Genomic DNA, 7,007 nt, shown 5'->3' with positions numbered 1-7,007 from the left:
AGTTCGAAACTACCAGCTGTTCCGCGGGAGAAAGATGAGGCTTTCTGCTCCTGTAAAGATTTACAGCCTCAGAAACCCTGTACAGGGTCGCTATGAGTGGGAACCAACTCCATGGCACATAACAACAACAACAATCGAAGGCTATTGAACCTCAAGCCCCTCCTTCCCAGTGGCCCATCAGTCCCAACCTTGTGAATCCTAAAGTTTGGGACATACATTCCCCTTCAATAGCCAAATGCCCTCCAGTCAAAATCCTCCTCAAAACCCCCACCCATTTCCTGGCCCAAGCACAGTACCCTCTCCCACAGTCTAACAAATCCATTTTCTAAACCCACCCCTTTCCCTACACACTAAACCAGGGGTCTGCTCCCCGGCCTGGATTGGCAACTAGACTTCATCCACATGCCCAAAGTTAAAACTAGTTAGTTCTAGTTGACACCTTTTCTGGGTGGATTGAAGCTTTTCCTACCACAAACAAGCAAGCCTCCACAGTCTCTGCTTTCCTTTTCAAGGAGATTATTCCCCGCTTTGGGCTCCCAACTTCCCTCCAGTCAGACAACGTCCCCGAATTCACTTCCCACATAATTCAAGACTTGCTAAATTATTGGGAATTTCCTGGCACCTCCACATTCCCTTTCACCCTCAATCATCAGGGAAGGTGGAGCAAATCAACAGGTCAATCAAAACTGTCCTTACTAAATTAATCCTAGAACTAAATTAATCCTAGAACTTCAGGTCTTGCTTCTTCCCTTAGCCTTGTTACGCCTCAGATCTTTGCCTAAAGCGCCTCTCCAAATTTCTCCTTTTGAACTAATGTATGGACAGCCCTTTCCTACATCCAGGACTAAAACCTGAAGCATCTGCCCTTCCACCATCTCTTTTAGCAAGCTGTTTAAATTACTTAAGAACTTTATTTTGGCAACATGCTGACTCACTTTTACCCTCACCTTTCCCCACATTAGCTTGCTTCTACCAATCAGGAGACGTAGTCCTAATTGCCCCTCTGAGCCTCCCAAAAGAACCCTTGAAACCCAAGTGGACTGGTCCACAACCACCCCTACAGCAGTTAAGTTAGAGAGTCTCTCGAGCTGGTTCCATGTCTCAAGGGTTAAACCCTTCCAAAGCTCTGCTGGTGGACTCGAACCATCACCCCCTCCTAACTATAACGCTCAGCATGGCTTCAGAAAAAGAGGGCAATCCAAGTAGCAGTCCTACCCCTAGTGGCAGCATTGGGACAGGCATAGCTACTGGAACTGCAGGCATTTCCCATTCAGTCATCCAATCAAAGTGGCTAGCGGAACAACATGAAGAAGACATAAATCAGCTCTCCACAGCTATCCTCACACTTCAGCAGCAAATTAACTCCCTATTTCAAGCTGTCCTGCAAAATAGGCGGGGCCTCGACCTCCTCTTTGCTGAAAAAGGAGGACTTTGTGTTGTCCTCCAGGAAAATTGTGTTTTCTTTGTCAACCAATCTGGAATAGTCACCAATCAGATCTGCCAACTTCAAGAGAGCCTTGAGCAACGACGTAAGGAAAGAGAGCCACAGGGTAATGGAGGGTTTGCTAGTTGGTTCTATAATCCTCTATTAAATTCCCTGCTTCCCTTTCTAACTCCACTATTGGTTACTGGCAGTTGCCCCTTGTGTTCTTCATTTTGTTCAATTGCAGGTTAGCCGCGTACCCAAATTTCCCAGCAAGCTGCTACCCAATTGTTGTTACAAGCTGAAGACCTAAGACTGCGGGACCAACCTCAGTCCAGCTGCTGACCCGGTTACAACACCGCCAACAATGACAAAGCTGTCACCGACCATGGTCCGAGCCCAAAGACCAAAGACAGCCTCATTGCCCCAATGCCAGCAGGAAGTAACTATGGAAAAATGACCTTTGTCCCTTGTCCCGTGGGCATGGATCATAGAGACGGCCATTCATTTTTCTAGTTTGACCAAAGAGGGGGAAATGTTACAATATCAGGTCCGCCATTTTTGGCTGTACCTTCCGGGTTCTTCCATCTCCCCTCCCTTCAACTCCATTTTGTCTGTTTCCCCGCCCTAAGCTACAAGGCGCATAGTTTAAAGGGCAACATGGCTTTTGATAGGCCAGAGCTAAATCACCCCAGCAATGACCACTCCCTTCCTGTTGAACCTATATAAGACCACTCCCTTCCCGTTGACTCTCTCTCATCTCTTCTGCCTCCTGCCTTCTCACCGGCAGAGGTCACCTTCCTCACCCTGAATAAAAGTCTCTAGATGGGCTGTCTGGTGTGCGGTATGGTTGATGAGCAACGCCGGGGTTGTTTTTTCCCTTTCACTTAAACTATTGTTTTATTAGTAAAATATTAGGTTTTAAGAAGACACAGGGCATGTTTTTGGTTTAAGGTTTAAAGATTATATCAGGGCAGTAGTTTCAAGGGTTCATCCAACGTTTATGACTCCATAAAGTTAGAGTCTGTGCAAATTTTAAATCTGTTCTGCATTTCCCCTCTTTTAGTCAAGGTTCTATTATGGGAACTTTATCAAAATGTTCTGTAATATTAGTCAGGCCCATTAGCTTTTCTGGTCTCATGGCAAAGGAGACAGTTGTTCATGGAGACAATTAGTCATACATTCCATATCCCCCTCCTATTCCTGACTCTCCCTTTTCTTCTGTTGCTCCAGGTAAATAGAGACTATTTGTCAAGCTTTGGATGACACTGCTTTCAAGTTTTTAAGACCCCAGGCACTATGCCATAAGCTAGGAGGTAGAACAGAAACACTAAACAGGCCAGTTAACTGGGCTATCCCATGATATTATGACTCTAAACACCTGTAAGGTGTTTGGTTGTACAAAAGCAGCCTCGGCAACTTTTGTTTTTTCTTGGATGTAATTAAAATAGCTATTATAAAACTTTTGCCAATTCAACTTTAAAAGTATACAACTTATTGACAGCAATTACAATTATTGATTGTGGAAACTTATCCTTAATAAATGCAATTTTTTTTCTGTCACCATTAAGTTCCTAACCCCTTTCCTCTTCTTGTTCTTGATAACCACTAATAAACTTTGGTCATAAAATTTTAGTCAGCATATCTTCCACCTGCATCCATAATACAGTATGTGTCAAGACTTCATTTCTCCTACTGGCTGAGTAGTATTCCACTTTGTCGTATTTTGTTTATCCATTAATTTGACGATGGGCATTTAGGTTGTTTCTACCTTTTGGCTATTGTGAATAATGCTGTAATGGACTTTGGTGTATAAGTATCTGTTTGAGTCTCTGCTTTCAAATCTTTTGAATATATATCTAGAAGTGAGATTGTCAGATCATATGGTAGTTCTCTTTTTAGTTTTTTGAGAAACTACCACACTATTTCCTACAACAGCTGTACCATTTTGCATTCTCACCAGCAATAGAGAAAGGGTTTCAATTTCTATACATCTTCACCAACATTTGTTCTTTCCTGGGTACTTTGTTAGCATGTTTGTTTTATAAAACCTAGTAGGATTGAAGTTGTGGTTTTGATTTTCATCTCTCTAATGACTAATGACACTGAGTATTTTTTCATATGTTTGGTTATTTGAATCTCCTCTTTAGTGAGATGTCTATTGAAATCCTTTGCCCATTTTATGACTGGGTTATTTGTCTAACTTCCTAACAATATTAAGTTTTTCTATGCATAAACACAAGCTGTTTTTCCATTTATCTAATTTTCTTATTAATATTTTATCATTTTCAGTGTAATATTGTTCATCTCCTACAAAGTAAGAAGTAGATTTTAATCAAATCTATTAGTAATTAATAGAACAGCAAACAAAAATTATGTGTAAGCTTACATAAGAATGAATAGCATAATTAATAGAATCGATATTATAGACATAAATAGTATTTTGACCTAACAGCATTATTGACCTAAGATAAATTGTTTTAAAGCACATTTTCTAAATTCAACCATAATCTTGTTAAAAACAAACATCAATAAAGTTTCAAGGATTTAAGTAATACAGCGTTCTGTAACCACAATGCAAATATGTTAGAAATCAATAAGAGAAGAATAATTAGACTGTCTGCGTAGATTTGGATATTAAGAAATCTACTTTTAAATAATTGACACATCAAAAATTGTGAAGGGATTTGAAGCATATGTTGAAATCAATAATAGTAAGAATGATACATATCAAGACTAGTGAGATGTAGTGAAAGCAATATTCATAGCTTTGAAGGCATTTATTGGAAAGAAGTTAGTAACGGCACAGCAAAATAAACAGAAAAATATAGGACTTAAGAGAAGAGCAAGAACGCAATAGATACTGTAAACAAAGTCAACTTTATCTTTGAAAAGTCTCATGAAATTGATAAAATTCTGGTTAGACTGACCCTGCCCGCCCCCCCAAAAAATAAAAATAAATAAGAGAGAGAAAGAAATAAAAGGCATAAGTAATGGATATTAAGAAAAAAAGAGAGACACTAGTAAAATCATTCATATATTAAAAAGATTTTATGAATAAGTAAATAGTATACAAATTTAGGTGAAAAAGATGAAAGTCTGTGGCAAGCATAATAATTGTGAAATGCTGAAAGACTTTCTGTTGAGACTAGGAGAAGATTAGGATGCCTGCCACAAAATAAGCCCAGTGAAAGAAATGCAAGACTTCTGGCAGAAAAGGTAACTAAAATTATCTTAAGAGACATTATAGAATACCTAACTGAACTGAAAAACTTATGTTCATAGAATGGAAGACTCAATATTGTAAAGATGTCTATTTTCTCCCAGGTTAATTTATTACTAGAATGCGATGTCAATCAAAATCCCAACAGAGGTTTTTGTTGTTGTTGTTTTTAGGTACCACTGAGTCAGTTCTGACTTACAATAACCCTATGAACAATTGAATGAAATATACCTTAAAAATATTTAGATATGCTTTCTTTTAAAGCAGTTTTACATGCAGGTCATATGGACTATCCATAAACTCCATTTTGCCCCAGCACACTGTTGCTCATATAGTTAACATCTTGCATTCATGTGGTATATTTTTTACAATTAATGAAACCGTTATTATTATTATTAGGGTTTACTCTTTGTGTAGTTCTGTGCAGGGTGTTTTGTTTTTCCTTTTTTATGGAATTTACCATGCTCATTCTAACACTTATAAGGCAATGCACAAGACCAAGAAATACCAAGACTGCCTTGAAAAATCAGACCCACATATTAATTGATGACAAAAGTGATATTGTAGAAGGAAATGGATGATACTGTAGAAAGGTAAAAGCATTAGTGGATTTTCTAGCAAATGGTGCTTGCTCAAATGGGTACCATAAGAGAAAAAGAAATGAAATTAGAACTCTACTTCCCAAAGTACAGAAATATCAATCAGGATCTTAAATAGAAAAGACAAAATAATGAAGTTTTTAGAAAATAACTGCATAGAGTGTGGCACCAACCATTCCTCCCACAGCCTTCTACTCAGTTGGTTTTGATAATTCATTGCAATGGCTATACAGAATTCAGACACAATGCTCACATTTATGACATTAGGGAAGTTATCAATTCAGGGTCAGAAATGCTCAAGGCACACTTGTTTAAGTCAGGAAATCATCAAATATCAAATCAAATCAATAGCAAAAGAAAAACTCAATAGAAAAATAGCCAAAAACCTTGAAAGAAAATTTCAAACTCGAAATCCAGAAGACCAAATAACATACAATTCATGACTAATTTGAAAAATTCAAATTAAATTTTGAATTTTAATTCAAAGAGATATCATGCACACCCATTAGACTGCTAAGCAAGTTATAATAATATCAAATTACAGGAAAAGATAGAACTTTGATACATTGGTTTTAGAAGCATAAAAAGGAACTATCTAATAAAGTTGAAGCTATGAATATTCTGTGGCTTAGCAATTCTGTTCATACAAACAAACACATATATATCTGTATCAGTGTGGCACTGTAGGGTTTGTAAGATAAAGCACTGAACTGCAAGGTCAGTTTGAATTGCAAAGTTGGCATTTCAAACCCATCAGCTGCATAAATACATAGTCATCCTGTGGTGCTGTAGGATAAGCAATGGACTGTCAACCACAAGATCAATGATTCAAATCCACCAACCACTCCTCAGAAAGTCTATACAGGGTTTCTATGAATTGGAACAACCGAACAAAACACTGCCCAATACTACATCATCTTCATAATTGGCTGTGCTCAAGCCCATTGCTGTTGACACCATGCCAATTCATCTCATTGGGAATCTTCCTCTTCTTTGCTGACCTTCCACTTTACAAAGCATTGTATCTTTTTCCCGGGACTCGTCCCTCATGACAACATATCTAAGTATGAGAGACCAAGTCTCGTCATCCTAACTTCTAAGGAGCGCCTGGATGTACTTCTTCCAACACATATTTGTTTGTTCTTATGGCAGTCTATGGTACTTTTAACATTCTTATCCAACACCATAACTTTCAATATTCTTCTTCAGCACCTTAACTCAAATGCATCAAGTCATCTATAGTATCCCTTATTCATTGTCCAACTTTTGCATGCATATGAGGCAATTGAAAATACTGTGGCTCTGGTCAGGCACACCTTAGTCCAGACCAAACTGATATCTTTGTTCTTAAACACTTCAAAGAGGCCTTCTGCAGCAGATTTGTCAATGTAATATGTCACTTGATTTCTTAACTTCTGTTTCCATGAATGTTGATTGTGAATCCAAGCAAAATAAAGTGCTTGACATCAGTCTTTTCTCCATTTATCATAATGTTATGTATTGGTTCAGTTGTGCAGAGTTTGCTTTTTTACATTGAAGTGCAATTCATGGTGAAGGCTGTAGTCTTTGATTTTCATCAGCAAGTACTTTAAGTCCTCTTCGCTCTAGCAATTAAGATAGTATTATCTGCATGTCAGATACAGTGCTAGCAAATGAGCCCCTCAGGTTGGAAGGCACTCAAAACGCAACTTGGAAGAGATGCCTCCTCAGAGTAGAGTTGCCCATGATGACGTGAATAGAGTTAAGCTCATTGGAGAAAAGC

At 38.2% G+C, this 7,007-nt stretch overlaps 1 protein-coding gene across 1 annotated transcript in view; it reads left to right on the top strand.

The window, feature by feature from the left end:
• Positions 1-7,007, top strand: part of SAP30 (Sin3A-associated protein, 30kDa) — a 20,337-nt gene that overhangs the window by 171 nt on the left and 13,159 nt on the right. The window lies entirely within an intron of this gene.

The sequence above is a fragment of the Chrysochloris asiatica genome, unplaced genomic scaffold (genome assembly GCF_000296735.1).
Source record: "Chrysochloris asiatica unplaced genomic scaffold, ChrAsi1.0 scaffold00066, whole genome shotgun sequence".
NCBI classification, from domain to species: domain Eukaryota; kingdom Metazoa; phylum Chordata; class Mammalia; order Afrosoricida; family Chrysochloridae; genus Chrysochloris; species Chrysochloris asiatica.
This window is presented reverse-complemented; position numbering and strand designations above follow the sequence as displayed.